Source organism: Oryctolagus cuniculus, chromosome 11 (assembly GCF_051225735.1).
Source record: "Oryctolagus cuniculus isolate XC-2025 breed Fujian yellow rabbit chromosome 11, ASM5122573v1, whole genome shotgun sequence".
Lineage (NCBI taxonomy): Eukaryota > Metazoa > Chordata > Mammalia > Lagomorpha > Leporidae > Oryctolagus > Oryctolagus cuniculus.
This window is the reverse complement of record NC_142877.1, coordinates 48,087,452-48,114,659: the sequence shown is the minus strand read 5'-3', so window position 1 is coordinate 48,114,659 and position 27,208 is coordinate 48,087,452. Positions and strand designations below refer to the sequence as shown.

Genomic DNA, 27,208 nt, shown 5'->3' with positions numbered 1-27,208 from the left:
TGGACTCCCACTGGGTTGCCTAGGCTACTGAATTGTAGTGACTCAGTTCCTTAGCTCTCCCCTGTTGTTATGTAAATCCAGAGAGGGGGCCTGCTCTTTGTCTCTTACAAACTCTTCAAGCCTTGCAGCCTTGCAACCTTTGCAAGGTTGCCAGTGAGAGAAACCCCCAAACTTTTTTTTTCCTTCTTTCCGGTAGTGAGTCTGCTGCACTTTCCGGCTCCCCTCTAGATTCTGACCCCCGTTTCCCCGCCAATGTCTCCAGTTATTGAGCTCACCTCCCCTTCCAGCGCCGATGTGTGGACTCGGAGCCCTGGACGTCCCAACTCTCTCCGCTGGTGTCTGTGTGACATGCACTCCCCTTCCTGCACTGGTGCGCAGACTCTGCGGCTCCCGCAGCTCCTGCGGCTTGGCTTCCGCGCAGTGGGTGACCTTGTTCTCTCAGTAGGTCCTCCGATTCACAGCCACTCGATCCAGAAGAGTTTCCTCTGCAATATTTTCCTGGTTCTTTTTCTGAGGCTACCGTAACTCCCCTTTTATTAAACTAAATTTTCCCGGACTATCGGTGCACGCCCTCACTATTCTGCCATCTTGCAAATTTATTCTATGATATTTAGCTTTTTTGTAACTAATGTGAGTAGGATTGGTCTTAGAAGTTCTGTTTCAGCAATGGCATTGTCTGCGTTTACAAAGGATATTGTTTATTCTAATGATTTACTTATTCATTTGAAAGGCAGTTACTGAGAGAGAGAGAAAGAGAGAGAGAGATTCCATCCAATGGTTCACTCCCTAAATGGTCACAATGGCCGGAGGTGTACCGATCTGAAGACAAGAGCCAGGAGCTTCTTTCTGTTCTTGACATGTGGGTGCCTGGGCCCAAGGACTTGGGCCACCTTCCACTGCTATCCCAGGCACATTGGCAGGGAGCTGCACTGGAATGGAGCCCTAGGGATCAAGCCAGAGCCCATATGGCATGCTGGCGTTGCAGGTGTCAGCTTTGACCACTAGACCAGAATGCTAGCCCCTGCCATATTTTCTTTAAGCATTGATCCATCAAAGGATGCCTAGGTTGTTTCCATTTCTTGGCTGTTGTGATACTGCTGCTACATCAGAGTGCAGATACCTCCTTGGCATAATGTTCTAATTTGTTTGGATGTTGTCTTAGGCCATTTTGTATTGCTGTAACAAAATCCCCCCCAGACTGCACTGTCTAAAGAAAAGGGAGTTATTTTGGCTCAAGTGGTGGAAGGTGGAAAGTCTGAGATCCCTTGTCCCCTCTGGTGAGGACCACATGCTGCATCAGTTCATGGTGGAGAAGCAGAAAGAAGAAACGGCTGCATGAAGAAGAGGAGTACACGTGTAAGGGAGGCGGGAACAACAGGACCAGCCCTGTCTTTTGGAAAGGAATCCTGCCAGGGTGAGAACTGGCTCCCAGGAGAGCACTGATCTACTCATGAGGCCTCAGTAGTAGGGTTCCTGGATCGTATGGTAGATCTACTTTTAATTTTTTGAGGACCGTCCATACTGCTTTCCATAATCATTATATGAATTTGCATTCCCACCAACAGGGAAGGAGTGTTCCCTTCTCTCTACATCCTCACCAGTACTTGTTTCCTTTTTGTCTTGGTTTGCAAACTGGCCATTCTGATGTGAGTGAGGCAATATTTCATTGTGTGTGTGTGTGTGTGTGTTAAAGATTTATTTATTTGAGTGAGTTACACAGATAGAGAAGGAGAGGGAGAGAGAGAGAGAAAGAGAGAGAGAGAGAGAGAGAGAGAGAGAGCGCGGTCTTCCATCTGCTTGTTCACTTGCCATATGGCTGCAATGGCCTAAGCTGGGCCAATTTGGAGCTGGAAGTAGAGCAGCTGGGACTCAAACTGGCGCCCATATGGGATACTGGAGTGGTGTTTACCTGCTATGCCACAATGTGGGGCCTAACTCTCCTGATTTTTGTGTGTTGTTGATTTCTATCCTGCAACCTTATTGAATGTTTATTAGTTTCAACAGTTTTTTATTCGAATCTTTAGAGTATTCCATATATAAGATCATGTCAGCTGCAACTAAATTCTTCCTATCTAATGTGGATATCTGTTTTTCTTTCTCATGCCTCATTGCTCTTACTGGGACATTTAGTGCTAGATTGAATACAAGTGTTAGAAGGGTTCCTCCTTGTCTTGTCCTGATCTTAGGGTAAAAGCTTTCAGCTTTTCATTGAATGTGATGGTAGGTGTGGGATTGTCATATAACCTGCATTGTTTTGGGGGACTTTCCTTGTCTAGATAGTTTGTTGAGATTTTCTCATGAAAGCGTACTGGCTTTTGTAAAATACTTTCTATGGGTCCATTGAGGAGATCATATGGGTTTTGACCTTCAGTCTGGTAGTGTGGTATACCACATTTATTTTCCACATGTCCATTTTCATTCTGTTAATGTGGTGGATGAATTGTATTTATTGATTTTCATATGTTGAGTCATATGGTATGCTGTTGAATTTTGCTGGATAGTATTTTGTTAAGGATTTTTAAAATCTATGCTCAGTATGAATACTGACCTGTAATCTTTTCTTTAGCATCCTTGTCTAGTTTTAGAATCACAGTAATGTTAACCATGTCAACTGAGTTTTGGAGTGCTGATCCTTCCTCAAATTGTTGGAAGAATTTGGGAAAACTCTGTATCAGTTTTCAAATGGTTGATAGAATTCCGCAGTGAAATCATCACATCTTGCACTTTTCTTTGACAGTAGAATTTATTAGTGATTCGGTCCCCTTACTCGTGGTTCTGTGGTGTGTGCATTCTTATTCTTCTGAAGACATTTTAAAATCACCATTTATTGGACGGCACTGCGGCTCACTTGGGCAATCCTCTGCCTGTGCGCCGGCACCCAGGGTTCTAGTCCCGGTTGGGGCACCAGATTCTGTCCCGGTTGCTCCTCTTCCAGTCTAGCTCTCTGCTGTGGCCCGGGAGTGCAGTGGAGGATGGTCCAAGTGCTTGGGCCCTGCACCCGCATGGGAGACCAGGAGGGAGCACCTGGCTCTTGGCTTGGGATCAGCGCAGTGCGCCGGCTGTAGTGGCCATTTGGGGGGGGGTAAACCAATGGAAGGAAGACCTTTCTCTCTGTCTCTGTCTCTCTCTCTCTCTCTCTCTCTCACTGTCTAACTCTGCCTGCCAGGAAAAATAAAAAATCACCATTTATTTTGTCTTTGACTCATTGAAAAATCATTTCCCTGTTGAGCATTTTCCAATATTCCTTCTATTATTGATTGTGCCTAGAGCTTGGGTACGCAGGGTTGGGCCCTGGAGCATTGGTGCATAGTGACTGACTCAGCACCAAAATCTTCCGTGCTGGCCCTGGGTCCTGGGTCTGTAAGACCAGACATGGACATAGATTACTAGCAACTGTGGTCACAGATGCTGGGGCAGGCATGGAGCTGGAGCTTGTGCTAACCAGTGTAAGGTCTGCGGTCACGGGTGTGGCCAGCTGCCTGGGCCATGAGGGGTGATCTGTAGTCTGGGGAAATGGGGAGAGGCCCGGATCCTGGATCCACAGGGGTCATTTTGGAGGCTGGGCCCATGAGGATGGGTTTAAGCCTTGGGGCTTTGAGGAACTGTTTAGAAGCTGAATACATGTGGGGTGGAGTGTCCTGGAGCCTAGGTGCAACAGGTTGGAGGAAGGCCTTGGACTGGATTCTACTAGGAGGTTTTCTACCAGGGGTCTCCTTCAGCAGGTACAGACCCTTGGTCTTCTTGAGCAAGGGGCCCTTGGTCAGCCTGGAGGTTGGGGTTACAGGGCAGGCTGGGAGGCTGCTCCTGTGGGTGCTGGACTGATGTCTGTTCTGTGGGTACTGGGATGATGTCTGGTGTGTGGGGCTGGCCTGTTTTCTGGTGTGTGGGTGCTGGGCTGATGTCTGGTGTGTGGGTGCTGGGTGGATGTCTGGTGTGTAGTGCTGGGCTGATGTATGGTCTATAGTTGCTGGGCCGATATATGGTCTGTGGGTGCTGGGCTGATGTCTGGTCTGTAGGTGCTGGGCTGATGTCTGGTGTGTTTGGGCTGGGCTGATTCTGGTGTGTGGGTGCTGGGCTGATGTCTGGTGTGTGGGTACTGGGCTCATGTCTGGTATGTGGGTACTGGGCTCATGTCTGGTGTGTGGGTACTGGGCTCATGTCTGGTGTGTGGGTACTGGGCTCATGTCTGATCTGAGGGCTGGCCTGATGCTGAGGTATGTTTGAAGCCTGGACTGTGAGATCTGGTCTGGTGCTGTTTTTCCTCTCTTCATCTGCTCATATTTTGTTGCACTAAATAGGTATTGTATGATTTTAATGTTCACATTGCTTCTTTTACTCTAAGTAGAGTTTGTTAATGATTGTCTTGCATATTAGGATTAACAAGTTTCTGACAATCTAGCTTGGATTGATACCAACCTAATGTGTAATATATATATAATATAAAATAACATATAAAAACTTGGTTCCTGTACTATTGTTCCTCCTGCTTGGTGCTGTTATTTTGATTGACATTGCATCTTTATAAATTATAAGCCCATTTAGCACATCTTTATGATTGTCGTTTGTTCTTTATAATTTATATGGTAGTCTGGTTTTCCCAGGAAGCAGAGGCAGTGGGACGCGGGGACCTCTGAGAGATGTGCTGGGGAACTAGAGGAGACTCTGACTAGGAGGCACTGACTGTAGACTGAAGTCTAAAGGACTCCAGGGAGAATCCCCCCTTCCGCCCGACACTGCAGTCCGCAGCCTCCTAAGGGCTGACCTGTGTAGGGCTCCCGTGCATTCCGAGGGGCCGTCCCCGATTAAGACAGGAGAGGGACACACAGAAGGACTGGGGGCACTGGCTCAGTGAGTGAATGAGTGAAGAAAGCCCTGCTTCTTTCCTGGAGGGTGGAGGTCTGGGGTCCCTGTACAGGCCCTGCCCAGAGGCACAGAGCACGTCCGCCTGTCCTGCTGAGCCCCCTGACCTGGGACAGACTGTGGCTCTCGACCTGCTTCACTGCTCCTCAGTGATGCTGACGGCCTGGTGGCCAGGCTGCAGGAGCAGCCACATGCGAGGTGCTTCCCAGAGCCTGTGCCCTGCCAGCAGGCAGCCCTTAAGGGGCCCCACTTCAGGGAGAGGATCCCATCAGCCCCATCTCAGGGAGGTCTTCTGACAACCCACCAGGCAGGTCTGCATCTTTCTTGTTCCCGGGATGGGAACTGAGGCCCAGAGCTTATCTGCGGTCATAGCTACAAAGAGGAAGTACAGAGCTTTTTTCCCACATCTGAAGGCTGCTCTTGGGTATTTACAGAGAGCAGTGGGAAACAGCTCCCATGAGATGACCACCCCTGCCATCCCATCCCCAAGTGCCCAGGAGGAGGCTGTGGGAGACCACAGGGAGGATAGAAGGCCCTGCAGGGACTCAGACACCCCCAGCTGTTGTCACTGACCTGCAGCTGCCTTCACCACCAGCCACTGTCACTCTGTCCCCTCACCGTGCAGGCCAACTCACTCCACCTGCTGTTTTCCTCGGGTGACCCAATGTGCACCCCAGTTGGGGGTTCACTAGCCTGAGCTGCCATTGCTCCAACCTGACCCCTTAGTTCTGGGACAGGAAATGACCCCTGGTTCTTTCTGTGTGTCTGCAGACATGAACCATCCTGAGTGCTCCACACCATGGGCCAGATGTCAGGGTGTTCTTTTAGGTGGGCTCCCTGCCCCCTACAATGGCCAAATGGAGCTGCCCTGTGCCCCCAAGACAGGTGCACCCTCCCAGACCTCGGGCACAGGTGGCAGAGCCTGGGGACCTGGCCGGGGTGGGTGGGAAGAGATCCCTGGTTTTTTCCCAGAGATAGTCCTGTGTGGGTGGGGATGCCTTGGTGTGGCCCAGGAACTCCCACAAAGCACGCACCTGCCCAATTCCCACTGTCTCCACTGTTTCCTCCATAGGCCACCACGAAGGCTTGTGAAAAGTTCAGATTCCATGAAGAACCTCTCCACAGCTTTCACCATCTTCAGAAAGACAAACCCCCCTGACTGCTTACTTCCCTGAGCCTTCAGGCTCTGAGCTGTTTCTCTGTACGTAATTTGCTAAGTGCAGCAGGGGCAGGGGAACCACCGCTGAGTTCCATGACACATGGTGGGCAGGGGCTCCTCTCAGAGCTGTTTGCAATCTGTAAAGTGTAGGTGTCCACGGCCACTCTCTCTCAGGCAAGGGGGGGCCCAATGCTCGGCCAGGTGTCAAGTACAGAGCAGCAGTCCATGCAGGGAGTCGTCCCCAAAACCAGGGACACTACACAGACTCCCATTTGCAGCCTCAGTGCGTCTCAGCTTGAACCCTGGGCAGTCTTGTCAGTGGGGGTGGTTCCTGGCCTGGCCTGGTGTCTCTCCTGTGTTGTGGACACCACTGCTTGCACCATCCAGGCCAAACACACCTGGGCTCCTCCTGTCACAGCCCCATCCGTGGGCACTGGGATATGGGCTGTCACAGCTCAGATCACAGTGACAGATGGTGACACGGTTCCCCAGACAACAAAGTTTAACCCGCTGGGAGAAAGGCCGCCCTGTCCATGCAGAACCTGTGTGAGTCTTCATTCAGGATCCAGAGGCTGAGGAGCTGGGAGCTCGTGGAGTGCTCAGGGAACCACATGCATCTCATTTCACCAGGCTCCGTGGCACCCTGTGGGGAGGGCTGTGAGCCCATGTCACAGATGAGAACACTGAGTCTCCAGTGAGGACACCAGCCACTCTGCCTATCCTCAGAACCCATGTCCCTAACCATGAGGGAGCACTGACCAGCCCAGGGCCGCGCCCATGGTTCCCCTGGATTCCTCACTCTTCTAGGCAGTCAGTGAACCCTGGACACACAGGGGCTTCCTCCTCCCTGCCCCAGGACAGCGGCGGGTTCCCCCCAGGTCCCTGTGTGCTCAGCGTGGGGCTCCCTTGCGCAGCAGGGAGAAGGTGGCTGAACAGCACGGGTGGGGACTCAATGCACTGGCATCCACACAGGAACATGAAGAGAGCTATATTGAACTACATACAGAGGGGGACTTAAATAAACTGTCTCAGAGGGCAGGAGAGTGAGCTACAAAAAACTATGATGCCAAGGGCAGGACGGCTCTGGCTGGAGGTGGCCCTGGGAGGACCCAGGAGCTGAGCTGTGCAGAGCCAGGTTTGCTGCCACCACAGATGTTTCACTCGTGGCTGGGGCCAGAGCGGGGCCCCGATGAGTGGATGGGGAAACAGCTTAGAAGGGTGCGCACCCAGCTGGGTGAACGACGGTGGGGACGGTCCTGATTGGAGATTGTGCGCTGCCCACGCCGGCGGCCCCAGGGCCAGCGCCGCTTCGTGAACCAGGGCTGGGGATGCTCTGGCTCTGGTTTGGCTTCTGGAGATGCAGGGGGCTCCAGGGCCTCCAGAGCTGGCACAGTTGCCAGGGACAGACAGGCTTCAGGTGGCTCTGGCTGGGGAGCAGATGCCGGGGTTGCCACCAAATCTGGCCCCAGAAGTGCAGCAGCCGCTGGGAGAGGCGCCTCCAGGTCTCCCCCTGGTGCTGGAGCTGCAGGAGGAGAACATGTCATGAACACCACTGCCCGTTCCTGCTGTCCTTGCCAAGAGGAGAAGAGCCCCAACCCTGTGCCCACAGCAGAGCCCTGGGTGGAATGTGCTGCAGCCCTGGGACTCTGAGCCTGGTCTTCACTCCAGCCAACACCAGCCTTGGAGCCTCCTCCCAGAGTGGGGCAGCCCTGAGACCCTCTCAGGCTCCCACGCACACACCCCAGTCGTCCTCACCCTCGGGCTCCGCTTCAGCCTCAGCCTCCTGGGGCTCTGGATCCTCCAGCTGCATCAGGAGCAGCTGGGCTCGGCGTGCCAGGTCTGAGCTGGGCATCTGGAGCTGGACGTAGGCCAGCAGCTGATTCAGGCTGGCCAGGTCAAGAGGCTGACAGAAGTGCTCCGGGTAGTGGTCCCGCCAGGTACCGAGGAAGGAGCAGAGGGCACTAGGGGTAGCAGGAGGTCAGCAGAGTCAGACACCTTCTGCTGACACTCTCCCTCACCCCTGTGACTATGGGTTCTGGGCTGAGGATACACGGCCTTGTTTGCAGGTGGATATTGAGTGGCGCATGTGTGAGCCGGCTGCTGCCTGCCTCCAGGCAGGCCCCTGAAATAGGAAGGGGTGGGCCAGCCTGTTTGAGTTGTGTTGTGGATGAATTCTCACCGTTCCCCAGATGCACAGGAACCCAGACAATTCTGTTCCCTGCTGAAGGCAACGTCACTGACCTCATCAGCCCTATAGCATTAATCACAGAAATGTAGGAGATGGGATCACGGTCAGCCCCCTAGTTGCACCCCCGTGTCCCTGCTGTGGAGAATGGAACCTCCCTCCTGACCCAAGGCCCACTCACTCCTTAGTGCAGTCGTCCTCTTCGCAGTGAGGCTGAAAGGATGCATACCTAGAGGAGGACAGGAGGTGTCACCTGTGGTGTCCTGGGTGCCACCTGCCAGGAGGTCTGGGGGAGGGGCTGAGCCCCTGACTACAAGGGAAGAAAAGCAGGGTAGAGACAGTGGTCTGTGCTGTGCACTGAATTTTATTAAGCTCCTGGACATGTGGCCGCACACAGTGGGCACTTCATAGTGTTTGCAGTGTGAGCTTGTGAAGTCAGCCTGTTTGTCCCCAGGGGTCTAAGTGGGCCTGGGCCCCTTTATCACCCTCTGGTGTCTCAGTTTGGGTCACTACCAGGACAGAGAACCACACATAGAATCTGGAAGCTTCTTTGTGAATAGGAAGACTGCTTTTCCTGAGGCCATGGGTGGTGAGGCCTGAGGGCGCAGAGCCTCATTGGAGGGTGAACATAATGCTAAATGAGACCCCTGTCCTTGGCAGCCCACTCCTCAGGGAAGCACTTTCTGGAGCTCATCCCATTGGTCCCGAAATCACCAAGGGGCTTTTCCTCTGAGCACCAAAACTCTGTGTGAATGATTTGAGACCACGCAGGGTCTGGGACATCACCAAGACCCAGTCGAGAGGTACTGAGTCATCCCATTCTTGCAGGTTCCGGCCCTCACCTTTGGAACAGCAGGTGCAGCACCTGTTGGGTGGTGGCGAACCTTTGATAGATGTTCAGGAATGTGGGGATGAAGAAGGGGTCCCCTCTCTGCTGGGCAGGCACCAGCTGATTCACCAGCTTCTCCACCATGCCTGTGTCCAGGGTCCCGACCCTGCTGGCAGCCGACAAGGAGGGCACCGTTCCAACGTCTTGTTCCTGGTGGGGAACTGCACTTGGACCCTCAGGGGCCTCCAGCGCCTCTGCAGCTGAAAGATGGACTGCGCGGGGCAGCGATGGTTCAGCCAACTCTGGTTGGGGTGCCGCTGCTGTAGTTGGCGCTAGATCTAAGCACAGAAAGGCAGGAGCAAATGCAGAGGGAGAAAATATCAACACCACAGGCTTTCCTGCTCCTTGTGGTCAACCAGGAGTTTTCCTGCCTTCCAGGGAAGCCCTAGCCCTGCCCACAACAGGACCCTGCCCAGATGTGGTGAGCCCTGAGGGCTCTGAGCCTGGTCTTTGCTCCCAGACAACTCCAGGCTTGGAGCCTCGTCCCAGTGTGGCTCTGCCCCAGTGCCCTCCAATCTCCCACGTACTCAAGCCTCCTCACCTTTGGGCTCAGCCTCAGCCTCCTTGGGCTCGGGGTCCTCCAGCTGGGTCAGGTTCCGTTGGGCTCGGAGTGCCAGGTCCGAGAAGGGCATATGGAGCTGGACGTAGGCCAGCAGCTGATGCAGACAGGTCAGGTCCTGAGGCTGACAGAAGTGCTCGGGATAACGGTCCAGCCAGGTTCCCAGGAGGGAGCACAGGGCACTGGGGACAGGCAGGCGGGCAGCAGAGTCAGAAGTCTCCTGTCCACACCCACCCTCGCCCCTGTGACTCTGAGATCTGGGCAGAGGATGCTCAGCCCTTGTGCAGGTGGACAGAGAGGGGTCATGTGTATGCCGATGCTCCCACCTCCTCTCGGGTTCTTGAGATGGGAAGGATTGGGCCAGCCCTTCTGAGAAGGGTTGTGGTAGGGACAGATTCCCACTGCTCTCAGGATGCCCAGGAGCCTCGTGTGTCTCTCAGGTTCTTCAGGTAACACGCCTGACCTCAGACTTCAAGTGGAAAACACAGGAAGGGTGCAATCCTGGTCAAGGTCAGCCCCCCAGTTGCACCCCATGTCCCTGCTGTGGATAGTAGAAACCTCCCTCCTGACCCAAGGCCCACTCACTGCTTAGTGCGGTCGTCCTCTTCACAGTGAGGCTGAAAGGATGCATACCTAGAGGAGGACAGGAGGTGTCACCTGTGGTGTCCTGGGTGCCACCTGCCAGGAGGTCTGGGGGAGGGGCTGACTCCCTGACTACAGGGGAAGCAAAGCAGGGCAGATAGAGTGGTCTGTGCTGTGGGCTGTCGTTTGCTAGGTTCCTGGGTATGTGCCTGCACACAGTGGGCACCTTCTTATGTTTGCTCTGTGGGTGAATTGAGCTCCTTCTAAGGTGTTGAGAGGTCTGAATCCCCTCCAGCAGCCCCTAGGGGTCCTGTTCAGGCCATTATCAGGACAGGTACCCCCAGAGGGAATCTGGAAGGTTCTTTGTGAACAGAAAGCAGCTTTGCCTATGGCCATGAGAGATGAAGTCTTAGGTCCCGGGCTGTTTCATGAGCATGGGAGGAAATCTCTAAATCAGACCTCCTGGGCAGCCTATCCCTCAGGACCAGGCTTAGAAAGAACTTTATCACCCTGGGAGACACTCCCCCGATCACCAAGATGCTGCAAGAACACACTGAGGCCCTGAAGGGGAGTAGGGTGTCACCAAGTTCCAGCCAAGGGTGGCGCGTCCCCCCTACGCCTGCAGGTGCAGGCCCTCACCTTTGGAACAGCAGATGCAGCACCTGCTGGGTGATGGTGAACTTGTGATAGATGAGCAGGAATGCAGGGACGATGAAGCGGTCCCCTCTCTGCTGGGCAGGCACCAGCTGACTCACCAGCTTCTCCACCTTGCCTGCCTCCTGGGTCCCCACGCTGCTGGCAGGTGACAGGGATGGCACAGGTTCCACTGTTGCTGGATCCTCAGGTTCCAGGTTTGGTCCTGGCCCCATCTTAGCTGCTGCCATCTCAGCTGGGGCCGGCTCCACCGGAGCTGAATCACCTGCTCTTGGCGAGGGCTCCCCCTCCAGCCTGCCTGCCACCATGGTCCCCACTCCGCTGGTGTCCTCCAGGGGTGTGGCAATGTCACTGTCATTCTGGGGTGAGACAAGGAGGGTGGTTGTAATCCTGGCCCTGATGTTCTGCCCCCACTCTCCTGCAGTTGTCATGGGACCACCAGGTCCCCATCCCACCCCCGGTCCCTTCCCCTGGATCACGGACCTCCCCAAACTACCCCCTCCACACCACCCAAGGTAGATGCAGGGCCACCCAGGAGGATCAGAGGGGAGGTCTGCCCAGGGGTCCTGGCCTGGCTGTCTGAGATCACCTTGGTTTCCCTCTGAGAGAATTGCCAGAGCTGCTGTGGGCGAGGGCTGACCCAATGTCTGTAGCTCTGGAGAATATCCGCAGCCTGGGGCTGGTCCCAGCCTGGGCCATGGGATGTTGGGAGACAACACGAGAACATATCTGCTCGATGGCCTCTGACCAACTGAACTGGCTGGGTCACCAGCACCACATTGTGTGCACCTGGTACCCGGGTTCCAGGTTCTGTTGTGGCCATTGTCAAGGAAGTGAGGTCACTTCCTGATGTCCTCTCAGCAGACCTCCCCTAGGGTTCCACTGCTGCTGACAGCCCCCCGGAACAGATGCCTTGTGCACACCTGCACCCAGTTACAACAGCACCCCCCCCCCAGCTCCCTGAGGGAGGCCTGGGCCAGCCGCACTCTCCACTGGGAGGTCATAGACCAGGGTCAGCCCCAGCATCTCCTTCCTCCAGGCCTGTGTCCCTGGGCAAGTCTTGTGCCTCTCAGGGCCTCCCCTGTCCCCTCTCTGCAGCCCTGGGATTATTCTGGCATCTGCTTCCAAGGGATGCCCTCAGGGTGTGGAACACTAAGCACTTGTGTGAGCTGTGAAACCTGAGGCCTGGTATCACCTGTGTCTAATGCATGACCTAGAGATGGGAGGACCCCAAGAAAGGCTGGGACAAACAGTGGACCATGCTGTCACCACCTTAGGGTGATTTATTGTAATATAGCATCATCTGCTCTCATAAACAAATGAGGATGTGACTCATAGCCATAGAACATGTCTGAAATTGTTCTGATCTTGGCGTGCTTCAAAGCCAGTGTTCCAGTATTTTGAACCCCACCCAGTGAGGAATGTTGTAAAATACTGCACAAAGTCTTGCTTTCATTGTCTTTTCTGGTGAGTTGTCATGGTCATTTGGTTGTGTTATGCCCAGATTGTTAGATCCCCGCAGAGACCCCCAGAGAGTCGATCACACCGAACTGCAAAAGCAAGGTTTATTTGGGAGTACAAGCCGCGACAGGTACCCCATCCAACCAACCGGCACAGCAGAGGAAGGAGTGAGGCCCCTGTCTTTGTTTGGGAGAGCTTTTAAAGGAAAAAGGTCTACATCAGCAGGAAAAGAGTTACATACAGTATGGAAGCTTTGGGTACAGGGAGTTACAGCAGGGGCTTACAACAAGGAATCTTTGGGCGCAGGGAGTTACTTTGTTTATCAGTCTCTACTGTGCTGTTCTTGCTCTACTGAGCTAGACATCCCTGGTAATCTTCGGTATATCTGGAATGCCTGAATGCCTGCTTTTACAAGGACCCAGGTCTGCTGTGGGAAACAGAGGCTGCCTTTTTTTATTGTTTTAAAATGGAGGCACTTTGGCTTTTCAGTTGAAAAATGTATTTTAAAAAACTACAGAAATTTTTTTACTTGAATTATTCCTTTCAAAGTAGATTCTGAAGGCCAGATACTTTTTTGATAAGATTTATTTATTTACTTGAAAGGCAGAGTTACGTAAGCTATTCTGGGAATGACTCTTAGGCACACAATGTCATTATCATATTGCTATTTTACTGTGTGCCTTTAACAGTTGATGCATCGTAAGTACACATCCTTACCGGATGCAATGTGGTGTTAGATGTGTACAGTGTGTCATGAATATATGCTAAGTCGGGATACTTAGCATATCCAGCACTTCACACATAGGTTATTTTGTTGAATGGAGGACATTCAAATTCTCTTTACCATGGAGCTGGCACTTCTGTGTAGGGGGTTAAGCTGCTGCCAGCAACACTAGCATCCCATATGGGCACCAGTTCCAGTCTCAGCTGCTCTGCTTCTGGTCAAGCTTCCTTCTAATGTGCCTGAGAAAGCAGCAGAAGATGGATCAAGTGCTTGAGCCCCTGCCACCCAATTGGGAGACTTCCATGGAATTCCAGGCTCCTGACTTCAATCTGACCAAGCCCGACCATTGCCATTTGGGGAGTGAAGTAGCAGATGGAAGATCTCTCTATCTCTGTGTCGCCCTCTTTCTCTCCCTCTCTCTAATTCCACCTTTCAAATAAATAAATTACATCTGAAAAATAATTCTCTTTACCTACCATGTCGAAATGTGCAGTGAGGCTTTTAAATCCCTGGTGGATCCCAGGCGATGGTCACGTTCGTGAGCCATGATTCTGGATGCAGATTCTCCCTCTTGCTGGTGTCCATCTAGAACTTTGTAGATGGTGGGTGCCCTTTGGCAGGAGTCTGTTGTTGAGAAAAGAATCAGCACATGGTGCAAACCAGAGCATTGCATCCCGAAGACTTGTCCAGGCACGAGACAGTGTTGTAGAGCAGCCGTGTGGATGACAACAACCTGGGTGGAATAAAAATGTCCAAAAAAAAAAAAACATTCTGGCAGAGAAGCAGGATGCAGTTTGCTACCCTGGGGACCTCCTGTCCTCTGGCCCAGGACCTGCGGGTGGGCTGGGGGTCCTGGGACGAACTATGTCCTCTGCACTGTGGACACCCGGAGCCCTCGCTGTGCCTGCTGCACTGCCCTGGCCCAGGCATTGAAGCAGGGTGAATTACACCTGCCCAACCTCAGTGATTTAATGCATGCAGTGCACCTCCCAGAGCCCCCACCCTTACCCTGCCCATGGCCAGGGCTTCTGAACCAACCCCAAGGAGCCTACGCAAGGGACACTGTACAGCCGGGCCGGAGGCCATTGGCAGCTCCAGGGCCCAGCAGGTGTGGCGGGCTCTACTGTCCAAGTGCAGCCTGGTCCTCCGGCCTTGGGGCCTCGCGGATGTGGGGCCCGGGGTGAGCACGGTGTCCCAGCTGGCCGACACCTCAGCAGGCCCCGGAAGATGGACCAGACTGAGGCCTTGGTGAAGGGAGGTGAGCGGAATGACCAGGAAGGGAGCAGAGCCCCGGAGGATGACAGCAGTGGAGCGGTGAGTGACCATGGGCTGGGGCGGGCGGGCTGGGTGCTGCTGGACGCCAGTGTGGCCAGGGAGAAGGCTGTTGGAGAAGTTGCAGACCAAAATAATCATATTTAGAAGATACCTGAGATCATAGCCATTGTTTACTTTTGTGTAATTTTGTTTTAACGATGTTGTGTTCTTAGTGGGCAGGCCCTTACCCGTGGGTACTTCAGAAAGTTCATGGAAAATGAAGTCAAAAAGATGTTTATTTTGGTGCTAAAGTATCAAAGCCTATAAAGCTTTTTGTGTAACAAGTATTTTCCATGAGCTTTTTGAAAATCTGCATATGAACTATCTAGTGATCGAGATGTTTAGAAGTGCTTGGTGTATTTAAAGTAGGAAGAGTAGGTTAGCACTTTCCTAAATAGCTTTAAAAAAAAAAAGTGGTAGGGAACGTGTGGAAGTGGAATTGATGAGCAAGATTTGTGAATAGTACGCTCTGTTGTACTGTTGGTTGGGTTGAGGGAGGTGAGTGGGAAGAGATTACAAATCGTGTTTTTGCTACTGTGTGCTTAAAAATTAGAGCTTGGTACTTCCCTATATGTTACATGCATTTGACTTAACTTTGCTGTTTTTTATATTTTGTGTATGTATGGGACAAAGAGTCCTAATTTTACAAGATCTGGTCTGTAGATATTAAAGAGGTTGCTAATGTATGACAAAAGTAGAGTTAATATTTGGTATTTTTGTGTTAAAATTTATACAAAAACTGTCTTCTGAAAAGGACTTTTGGAAGTGAAATTGTCACTTCACATTGCGGTGACACGTTTGCCCACGTCTGCCTGTGGGTGTGAGGGGGAAGGAGTGGAAGAAGTGAAGACTTCTCTCGACCTCCGTGAATGCTCCTATTTAGAAGACACCTTCTGATATGAGCAGTTCCCTGTGTGTAGTTTATTCAACACTGCTGTGTATGTGGTGGACACATTTAAGTCCTTCCTTGAAGCATCTAATTCTAGATGCAAAAGTATGTTGGAATTAGAGGTGGTAAATAATACATTTGGAGGGTATCCTGTTGTTAAGTTCATACGGAATACTGTCTCTTGGAAGTGGAATGATGAACTCCTGGTCTGAGCAGTACACACTGTGGTGTTTGTGCTGCTTCAGGGAGGAAGCAGCGGGTGAAAGTCTACAGGGCTTTTCCCCAGAGTGTGTGCAGTGGGACAAGGTGAACCATTGTCCAGGCTGTTTGTCATGCTGTGTACATGAGGTATACGTAAAGGGCAAACAAGTCCCACTTTAAAACATCTAGTCTTCTAGATGTTAAATGGGTTGCTGGTGTATGACAAATGTAGCGTTAATAAAGGAGTACGTGGAGTTTGCTTTGTGTTAAAACTCATAGGAAAGACTGTTCTAACAACCACTTATGGAAGTGATATTGTTAATATTCCCTGTAAGCATTACAGGTGCTTCTACCTGTCCACTGGGTTGGTATAGTTGGAAAGGGAAAGGTTTCCTAGCCCAGAATGTCCTTGTTGAGAAGACACTCCCATTAGAGCCTTTGTTACGTGTGTGGGTATTTGAGGGGCTCTTGTGTGTTTAGTGGGAAACTGAGGTTCTTACTGGAAACATCTGGTCTCTAGGTGTTTAAAAGTAACACCTGGTTAAGTAGTTTGTTATTTCATAGGAGTGGTTACATTTTGGGAATGGCATTGAACTTGATGTCTTGGAGAGAATGCTAAAGTCACTGGGTGGTGGGCATTGGGGGTGGGGTCATGACGAAGTAGCATAGAAGGATTACCTTTCTGTTAGATTGTTCCGATTTTCTTTCTGTTGTCATATAGGTGCATTTTAGTTGATATTGCTGTGTAGTAAAGATACATATGAACTAATGCCCAGAGTATTTTCTTTTTTCTTTTTTTTTAACAGGCAGAGTGGACAGTGAGAGAGAGAGACAGAGAAAAGGTCTTCCTTTGCTGTTGGTTCACCCTCCAATGGCCGCCGCGGCCGGTGCGCTGATCCGAAGGCAGGAGCCAGGTGTTTCTCCTGGTCTCCCATGGGGTGCAGGGCCCAAGGACTTGGGCCATCCTCCACTGCACTCCCGAGCCACAGCAGAGAGCTGTCCTGGAAGAGGGGCAACCGGTACAGAATCCGGCGCCCCAGCTGGGACTAGAACCCGGTGTGCTGACGCTGCAGGCAGAGGATTAGGCTATTGAGCCGCGGCGCCAGCCTCCAAAGTATTTTCAAAGTAGAGGTAATAAAATAATGCCTGTACAGACACCCCTCTTGGTAGTTTTTAGGAAGGATATCTTCTGGCAGTGACCTTGCTAGCCCTCCTCTGGGAGGGAGATATCACAGTCCTGGGCATAGTCACTGCAATGGTGTTTGGGGACGGTGAAGGGAAGGGATCGTTACCAGTACCTTCATATGTAGAAGATGCTTTTAGATTAGACCAGTAGGTGTCTATGTGCATTTTTTGGTAAGTACCCATGGTTATTGTGGGCATGGTTCATTCTTTACAACAGCTACACCTTATAGATAACAGGTGTTGAGGGGGCAATGTATGATAAAAGTAGTGCTGGTGAATTAGGCAGTTTGTATCTTTTTGTGATAAGTGATAGAATAGATGCATCCTGGATCTGGAATCATTAAACCACCTCTGAGGAGTCAGTGTGCATCAGAACTTCCTCCCTGGGCTGGCACCAGAGAGGCAGAAAGAAGTTCAAAGTGAGAGATGTCCTATTTGCATTTTGATTGTAACCATTGATGAATGTGCATTTTTTAATTTCTGTGGGAATACATTAAGAAAGTGAATGCAAACATGCTTTCTTTATAATATTTTTATAATACCAATGTGGTCATGAATTCTCTTAGAACAATTCTCTTAGAAACAGAACACACAGAACACGTTGCTATGGGTGTCAGTGTAGGGCAGGAAGGGAATGCAGCATCTTAATTGCAACTTGGCGAAAACTTGTATTTAGAGGCCTGTTGCTATTTTTGTCTTTTACAAAAGTGTTGTTTCCAAGAAAATCAATTACAGTTTTTCCTAAAAGACTGAGTTGATGTAGTATATTCTTGGTTATTAAAATCCTCATACATCTTTGGCATTTGGAATTGGTAAATATTCTTGAAATGTCAAAAAGCATGATGGGTACATTCTGTATCTCAGTCACATAAATGTGGGTGTTGTGTGTGCATGCACGGGACCCAAAAGGACATGTTAAACTCAACTGCTTGTGATTGCAGATGACTTTTTTCTTCGTGTCTTGTGTTTTTAAGTTTCCTGTTAAGCACTTATTAGCTTTGAGAAAAGAAAAGATTTTTTTAAAACTTTTATTTGTAAATATAATTTCCAAAGTACAGTTTATGGATTACAATGGCTTCCCCCCCCATAATTTCCCTCCCACCCACACCCCTCCCATCTCCCGCTCCCTCTCCAATTCCATTGACATCAAGATTCATTTTCAATTATCTTTATATACAGATCAATTTAGTATGTATTAAATAAAGATTTCATCAGTTTGCACCCACACAGAACATAAAGTATAAAATACTGTTTGAGAAAAGATATTTTAAACAAGCAAACAAAGAAGAGCTTCTTGCGAGAAGGCCCTTTCATGGTTAAGAGCATGCCCAGAACCACAGACGGAAAACTGCTGCTGGGGAGGGGCTCAGGGAAGCCTCTGGAGAATGCATAAAGTATAGACAAATAGGGCGAACTTCAGAAAGGAAGGGTGAGGAAGAAGAGCTGCAAGCCAAGGAAGCAGGAGCCCCTGCACTTTGAAACAGCACATCTGAGTGTGCAGACTCACAGGATTCTGTGTGTGTACACAGAGATCCCCAGGAGTAAGCTTTGGATGTCTGGAGCAATTCCATTAGAGGAAGGACGATACCAAGCCCCATCTCCAAACGGAAAAGAAGCCAGCAACCCAGGACTCAAGCCAAGACTTATGCATATGGCTGAAATTGTATTTCAGAGCTTTGATTCTTGTGGGGGAGAGATGATCACACAGGATATCTATCCCCATAGAAAGATGACCAGGTCAGTATATAAGTGTGTGTGTGTGTGTGTGTGTGTGTGTGTATATATATATATTTTTTAGGGCACTTGAGAACGTTTTGGAAAGCAGCATTAAAAGACAGGTTCATGTGACCAAGGCTGTGGCGTAGCAGGTACAGCTACAGCTTGTGATGCTTGCTTGCCATGTGGGCATTGGTTCGAGACCTGGCTGCTCCACTTGCCATCCAGTTCCCTGCTGATGCCCATGTGGGAGACCCAGAAGAAGCTCCTGGCTTCAGATTTGCCCATGTCCAGCCATTGTGGCCATCTGGGGAGGCCACTCACTCTGCCTTTAAATATATAAATGAATCTTTAAAAAAATGGGTAAGTTCATTTTGGTGCCAAGAAATATCCATGCATAAATATGGTCTTAACAATGTTCTTGAACATGAATATTATGACAAAAAACTCTGCATACATTTCAGTATTTTTCTGGCAAAATAAGCTTATATTTTACTTTTATTACTTTCTGCAAGCTTCTTGAAGTACCCTGGTATCTAAAGTGCATTTAAAAAGTTAGAGAGAATGCTCACTTTAGCAGCACATCTGCTAAAACTGGACAATACAGAGAAGATTAGCATGGCCCGTGCCCAAGGATGACATGCAAATTTGTGAAACGTTCCATAGTTTTGAAACGGACATTATGAGACGCAATTACTTAAACAGCCCTTATCTTGACTTTTGTTTAACAGTTAATTATTTCATTTTATTTACTTATTTTTTGTTCTATTTTTTCTCTGCTTAATACCATTGGTTGAACTCCTTACTTAACGTATAATTAATCATAGATTGAAAATAGATCCCAGTTATAAACAGTGTAGGAAAGAAAGGGTGAGGAGCCATACAGATCCTCACACATTCCCACAGACTTACCCTAAGGGTGAAGCTAAAAACTTGCCATGGGGCTCCAAATTCCTGGCACTAATCCCATCTTATGGGATAAAGTGATCATATTAAGTATGGGATTGGTCATATAGTTAGACCCTAAGTCAAAGGGATCACATAAATAAGACCAAGTGCCTGGTAATAACAATAGATAGAATTACAAAGGAGAGAAAGTTCCAACATGGGAAGCAGTGCACACAGCAGACTCATAGAATGACAAACACCCTAAACAGCACTCTGACCTCAGAATCAGCCCCTAAGGCATTCAGGTCTGACTGAAAATACTATGAGAGCATTTCAGGCATGGAAAGCCAAGACATAGTGGCAAACACGGTTCTTCATCAAAGATCTCTGTGAGTGAGACCCCAGTGGAAAGAAAGGGCCATCAAAGAAGGATGTACTTTCCTCTGAAGGGAGGAGAGAACTTCCACTCTGCATAGGGTCTTGTCTAAAAATGGATGGAGTTTGTGGACTCAGAAGACTTCCATAGCCTTTACAGCTCATGGTGAGCCTTGGGTGATCACTGACGTCATAAATAAGAGTGTCATTTGTTAAATCAACAACACTTGCTCCCCGTGTTGGACTCTGTCCTTAATGAGGTGTACTTTGAGAATCAATGGTAAAACTTGTCTTCAAACTGTTCTTGATACTTTGTGTGTCCATGTGGGTGCATATAATTGAAATCTCTACTTAGTATAGAGTTGGTCTTCAGTATATAAAGTCAATTAAAAATGAAGCTTAATGGAAAAAGGAATGGGAGAGGGGGTGGGAGGTGGGAATGGGGGGAAGAAACACTATATCCCTAAAATCTGTACGTACGAAATTCGTATTCATTAAATAAAAACCTTCAACATAGTCTGACAAAGAAAACATAAATGTACATATCAAAAAGGTAAGACAGGACCAGCTCTGTGGCATAGTAGACTAAGCCTCAGCCTGCAGTGCTGGCATTTCATATGGGCACTGGTTCTAGTCCCAGTTGCTCCTCTTCTGATACAGCTCTCTGCTATTGCCTGTGAAGGCCGTGGAAGACACTGCAAGTGCTTGACCCCTGCCCCCATGTGAGAGACCGGGAGGAAGCTCCAGGCTCCTGGAGTTGGATCAGCCCAGCTCTGGCCATTGCAGCCATGTGGGGAGTAAGCTAGTGGATGGAAAATCTCTCTCTCTAAATCTTTCTCTCTCTCTTTCTCTCTCTCTCTGTCTCTCTCGCTCTCCTGTCTATAACTCTGCCTCTTGTATAAATAAATAATATCTTCAAAAATAAGAAAGAAGGCAGTGTTTTCAAAGAAATGAAATTCAAGCTAGAAAAATTTAATAGAAAACTGAAAATATCACAGTGGTATTATAACATCTGAACATGTACATATTAGTTAAAACTGCATCGAATATAGAAAACAAACTATCAAAATCGACTGAGAAAGGGATTCATGGGATTCAGCATTGGAGCTGTCCACATCAGTTAGGGACCGAGCAAAGTTGTAGCCAATGAAGACACAGAGAATGGAAGTAGGAATAAAGGTAATTTAATTCCCTTTTGTTACAGGAAACACTTGAAAATATAAATCACTTAGCAAAATCAAATAGAATCTCCACAAACTTGTATATCCAAAGCACTTCTCACTCTCCATATCAATCTACAATGATACAAAAAATGAATGTGAAAAAAAACTTGCAAAATATTACAAGATTTTTAAAAATACTTGTATGAAACTTATGAATCAAATGAGAAATAAAATTTTAAATATCGGTCATTAGAATACTCTATTGAAATTGAGTTAATCATAGATTGTTTATAAATGTACAGACAAAATAAATAATCAACAAATTTCCATACTTTATAGCTAAGGATGTTAAGAATAAAACAGTATGCAATTTGGGGGGAAACCAGGAGAAAGGAAATAACAATGGATGAGATTCTCTGTAGTCACTCTATTGTGCAACAGAAACCAAGCACTTACACCTCCCCAGCTACAATTGAGTACCCCGGAATCAACCCATCTCCATCCCTCCCTGCCTCTTTCCTGCTCAGCCTCTGTACATCATTCTTATATTTTTAGCTTTTGCATGGTCGTGCATTTTTTAGCCGTCACATATGAGTGAAATCATGCAACACTTGCCTTTCTAAGTCTAGTTTACTTCACAGGAAATAATGACCACATCCATGCACGCTGATACCTATGACAAGATTTCCAGGCCGGCACCACGGCTCACTAGGCTAATCCTCTGCCTGCGTCATGGGCACTCCGGTTCTAGTCCCGGTTGGGGTGCTAGGTTCTGTCCTGGTTGCTCCTCTTCCGGTCCAGCTCTCTGCTGTGGCCCAGAAAGGCAGTGGAGGATGGCCCAAGTGCTTCGGCCCTGCACTCACATGGGAGACCAGGAGGAAGCACCTGGCTCCTGGCTTCGGATTGGCACAGTGCGCCGGCCATAGTGGCCATTTGGAGGGTGAACCAATGGTAAAGGAAGACCTTTCTCTCTGTCTCTCTCTCTCTCTCTCATTATCTAACTGCCTGTCAAAAAAAAATTTCCCCTGTTTGTAATGGATGAGTAGCATCTCATGGGTACCCCATTTGCTTTGTCTGTTATAAAACACACAGACATATTGGAACATCACATGGTATACCATAATTATGCATGACTTTATGTGTGCATTCAAAGATCTTTCAGTGAAGGGATGTATAATTTTTTTAACCATCTATTAATTTGGTGATCCTAGAGGCAAATCTCATCAAGAAGAAAGAAAAGCCATATATAAAAAAGGCAGTAACTGTGGCTGGCCCTGTGGTTTAAGCCTCTGCATGTGGAAGAAAAGTGCTCCTTCATGGGTAAGCGCAGTGAGAAGTGACACTGACTGCCCAGGTGGCTCTCAGAGCAAATGCCAGTGTGGGAAAAAGAGTGTGGAATGCCTGTGAAGTTACTCATATTCTAGAAGCTGCAGCTTGCAGGGGATGTGTTGCTGTCCATGGCCTTGGCTATGTCGGGGGCAGGTGTCAGGTGACAGGTGGCAGCTGAAGGCCCTTGACTCAGGACCATTGATGAGCTCCAGTGCATCTCAGTGCTCTGGGCAGCAGCAGACAGCTGTGAGTGTGGCCCATGAGTGACCCCCGTGTAACCCATCCCAGCTGTGACATTGTATTGCTGCTGTACCATGGGCCACTCTGTCCCAACATCCTGGCCAGCCTGAGTGGTTCCCAGCGGCCCCTGAGGGAAGGGTGCTCAACCCCAGTGCAGGATCTCTGTGGCCTCCAGGCGAGGCTGCAGGTCGAGAGCATCCCAGGATCAGACAGGCTCAGTGGTGCTCAGGAGGACAGGAGAGGGCATCTGCCTGGGGATGCTGCCTGTACAGTTCATGCAGGCTGGAAGTTCAAGGTGCTGAGGGAGGGCAAGGGATCTGAGCTCTGGTGTGCAAGTGCATGGCTTCCAGGATGCTGAGACGGGTGTGTGTGTGGTGTGTGTGTGTGACTGTTTCTTCACTTGTAACAAAGTTTACAATGTCAAAAAGAAAATTTTTAAATAGAAAAAATGAAATAACAAAAATTTTAATACAGTTGTGTCTGTTTTAAGCTAAGAGTTACTAGAAGAATCAAATGTCTTTAAAAATTAGAAAGTTCAGAATGTAAAGAAGTTGCAATAAGCTGTTATTTATTTATTTATATTTTGACAGGCAGAGTTAGACAGTGAGAGAGAGAGGGAGAGAGAAAGGTCTTCCTTCCATTGGTTCACCCCTCAAATGCCCACTACGGCTGGCGCATTGCGCCGATCCAAAGCCAGGAGCCAGGTGCTTCCTCCTGGTCTCCCATGCGGGTGCAGGGCCCAAGCACTTGGGCCATCCTCCACTGCCTTCCCGAACCAGAGCAGAGAGCTGGACTGAAAGAGGAGCATCCGGGACAGAATCTGGTGCCCCAACCGGGACTAGAACCTGGAGTGCCGGTGCCACAGGTGGAGGATTAGCCTAGTAGGCCGCGGCACTGGCTGTTACTTTATTATTATTGTTATTATCATTAGTCATCATCCCTCAGAACTAATCAACCACCCACTGGAAGAACTGAGTGTGTTTGTCTCTATTTTAAAAACACTTTTATTTTAAAACAATTTAACAGGCATACACAATTTGTACAAATCTATGGAGTACTATATGTTTATTTATTATTGAAGAACAAATGTTGAGCTCATTCAGTGTGGCCTGAGTGTGCAGTGTGAAGAAGAGTAGAGTAGTGTACTTTGGTGCTGAGAACTTCAAGCTCACTCCTCACTCACTGGCTCACAGAAAGCAGCTTAAAACCTTGCAAGCTCCAATCACAGTAGGTGCCCTGTGCAGGTGCTATGTTTGTATCCTATCTGTATGGGGCCTGTCTATGTTTAGATGCACAAATACCTACCGTGTTTGACAACTGCCTGCAGTGCTGGGTATAGCAATGTGCTGTCCAGGTAACCTGTGCAGTGCCACATCACCTAGGTTTGTGTTTGTAGACTCTATGATGTGGGAACGGCAGTAAAATCACCTACCGAGGCATTTCTTGGAACATGCCGTACTCTTTATGTGGTGAAACTGTACTCATGTATTTCTTACTGAGTCATAGCGTCACACTGTCCATTCATCTGTTCCCAGCCCTCCTTGGGTGACTTACATGACCGTGTGGCCTCACAGAGGTGTTCAGCTGTGTAAAGGGCAGGAGGCGTCTGTCAGCTGGATACCAGGCTCCGATGGACTTGTTGTTGGGTACGGTATTTTTATATATCACTTGCATCCTCTGCATTGATTATATTATTCATATCTGCGACATTCTTCCTGATATTTTGCCTTGCTGTCCTACCACTTGCTGAAGGTGAGACTGTTGAAGACAGAAACTGTAACTGTACATTTGTCTATTCAGCTCAAGCAGTTTTGATCCATGTATTTGCAAAATGTTACTTGATGGGTTAATAGTTAGATTTGTTTGTTGTTCTTGATGGATTTGATCTGCTTATCATTATAGATGTCCTTCTTCATTTCTAATTATGCCTCTTCCCAAAGTAATTTTATCCAATATTATTGTTGCCATCACTCTTTTTAAAAATTACTGGATTGTATTTTTCCCACTAAGTACTTTAAATCTACCAATGTAGTTGTTAGAAAGTAAGTTTTGTGTGTCTGTAGTTGGATATTTTTACATCTACTCTGCCAATCCCTTTTAATTGGCATTTAGATTATTTCTATTTATGGTGATTATTGACACATTTTTTGTTCTTTCTTCTTGAAAAACTGCCATTAAAGATAAGCTTACTAGTGAAAAGTTTTATTTTACTTTTCCTTCACCTTAGAATGTTTTTCTTTTTCCTAAGTGGTGAACTCTGCATTGACCTCAAGGTTAATTCATACTAATTCTACATAAAAGAAAGACAGCAGATAAATCCAAATAATAAACATGATTGTAAACCAGATCAGAACTATATAGACATGCCCCTGTACAAAGGCAGAGTTCTGATGTGTCGATCCCCATCTCCTTTCCCCGAGGATAATTCATGAATACTGACACCAGAAGCCTCTGATTGCGTGTGTGTGAGACCTTGGTCTCCAGCGCCCTTGCACAAATGTCACACCCCTGGACACGAGTTGGCTGACTTCCAGGTACCAAGGTCTACTAAATTTCAAGGAGGAATGGAGATCCCACCCTGTAAGATGCATTGGAACTCCCATGACCACTTCCTCATCCAGGCTCAAGGGGTTTAGAGGAAAATCAGCAAACATCAAGGCAGGTGCAGCTCTACCCTCCGATGCCTATGGCTGGGGTGGGGCAGCAGTGCTCTAGAGAACTCTTTGTGTAACGTTGATGAGACTGGGAGTACTCTCTAAAAGCAACTTTCCCACCTTCACTCAGGCACAGGGGCGGCACCTGGCGACCGCAGGCGGTACTGCGCAGCCCTTTGGTATCCCATCTGGCTGCTATGGCGCCAGCTGGGGAACCCGGGCCCTTGGGACCCCACTTCCTCCCGGTGATGGGGAACATGGGCCTCTACTGGGGCACCCTGGGGGGACACATCTGAGCGGCCTCGAGCATGGCAGACCCAGGAGCAGCACTGCAGACTTCATTAGACACGTACCCACATGCACACACAGATGCAAACACACATACCACAACATATAAACACTTCGAAAGCCTACATGTGTTTGTTGATTGTATTGAATCAACTTAATCAAGAAACTACCATTCTGAATACAGTCCGTCTTTAATTACCTTAGGGTCCCTAGATTCTTGCTGATCCAAAGCCAGGAGCTTCTTCCGGGTTTCCCACGTGGGTGTAGCGACCCAACGACTTGGGCCATCTTCTACTGCTTTCCCAGGTCATAGCAGAGAGCTGGATCAGAATGAGAGCAGCCAGGACTCGAACTGGTGCCCATATGGGATGCTGGCACTGCAGGCGCCAGCTTTACCCATTACTCCACAGTGCCAACCCCGTTAACTAGGATTAAAATTAGTTGAGGAGGGGCTGGCTCTGTGGCGCAGTGGGTTAAAGCCACAGCCTGCAGTGCCGGCATCCCATATGGGCTCCGGTTCTAGTCCTGGCTGCTCCTCTTCTGATCCAGCTCTCTGCTGTGGCCTGGGATAGCAGTGGAAGATGGCCCAAGTCCTTGGGTCCCCGCACCCATGGGGGAGACCCAAAAGAAGCTCTTGGCTCCTGGCTTCGGACTGGCCCAGCTCTGGCTGTTGCGGCCATCTGAGGAGTGAACAAGTGGATGGAAGACCTCTCTATCTCTCTGTCTCTACCTCTCTCTGTAACTCTGTCTTTCAAATAAATAAAATAAATCTTAAAAAAATTGAGTTGAGGAGCAGTGAGTAGTTAAGACATCTGCATCCCACATCAGAGAGCCTACATTCAATTCCCACCTCCAGCTTCCTGCCAATGCAGTTCCTGGAGGCAACAGTGATGACTCAAGTGGTTAGGTTCCTGCACCTATGTGATAAAGCTAGGTTTTATTTCTGCCTCCTGGCTTCTGACTTCTGTGCCCTGCACTGCCCTGGCTGTTGCTGTCATTTTGGGAGTGAGTCAGTGTGTGGAAGCCTGTTCTCTCTCTCTTTGCCTCTTAAATACATAGGTTGAATCCTTTTCTTTAGGAGGTAGGGGTGTTATTTTTATTGATATGAAGAATTGTTCTCATCCTGTCTCCAACTGCTTACTGATAATCAGACTCCAACAATCCAAATGACCTAAATATGTGTTATTAGCTAATCTATGTGGGTTAGGTGAGGGAGAAATAAAATTTGGATTCTTTTTCATCTTAAACTCTTACACTTTCCAGATGTCTGTTGAGAAGTACAGATAGAGTATCCCTAATCTGAAAATCTAAAATCCACAGTACTTCTACATGATGATCATCATGATGTTTTAGATTTTGGGACATTTGGATTTTGGATTTTTAGTTTAGGGTTACGCAGCTGTTCAAGTCTGAAAATATACGAAAAAATCTGAATAACTCAAATGTGAAACACTTTCTAAGCATACTGAATGAGATATAACTTAACCTGTGTTTGTATTCAAGATGCAAAAGAGTTTTGGAACTTGCTTGCACAGTGTGAAAGTACTTAACACTACAGAAACTACATACACCTACAAATAATTAAGATGTGAATTTTATGTTATCTATATATGTCACTATAATGGTAAAACTATACTTAAATCATATATTCAGTTCTTCATTTTTGTAAATGCAGGATTCTGATATAGGATTATACTTCCAAAAAGGTCATGGAAATGCATATTATGACAAAACTATGCATGGTTCTCAATTTTTTGCATGAAAATGAATTTATTTTCTATTTCATTTTCTGTGAATTTTTAAAAGTGCCGTTGAAATTTCTCTAGAACTTTGTTCTCATTTGCTTGCACCATTTTTCTATTAGTCAAGAGTTTATGATATCTCATCCTTTTC

General features: G+C 48.4%; 1 long non-coding RNA gene and 1 other non-coding gene across 2 annotated transcripts in view; both read left to right on the top strand.

Moving 5' to 3' along the window:
- The window catches only part of LOC149123446 (uncharacterized), a 231,943-nt gene that overhangs the window by 133,266 nt on the left and 71,469 nt on the right, over nucleotides 1-27,208 (top strand). The window lies entirely within an intron of this gene.
- On the top strand, nucleotides 18,943-19,048 carry LOC138844499 (U6 spliceosomal RNA). The gene has a single exon (XR_011380376.2). It is a non-coding gene; the product is annotated as a U6 spliceosomal RNA (small nuclear RNA).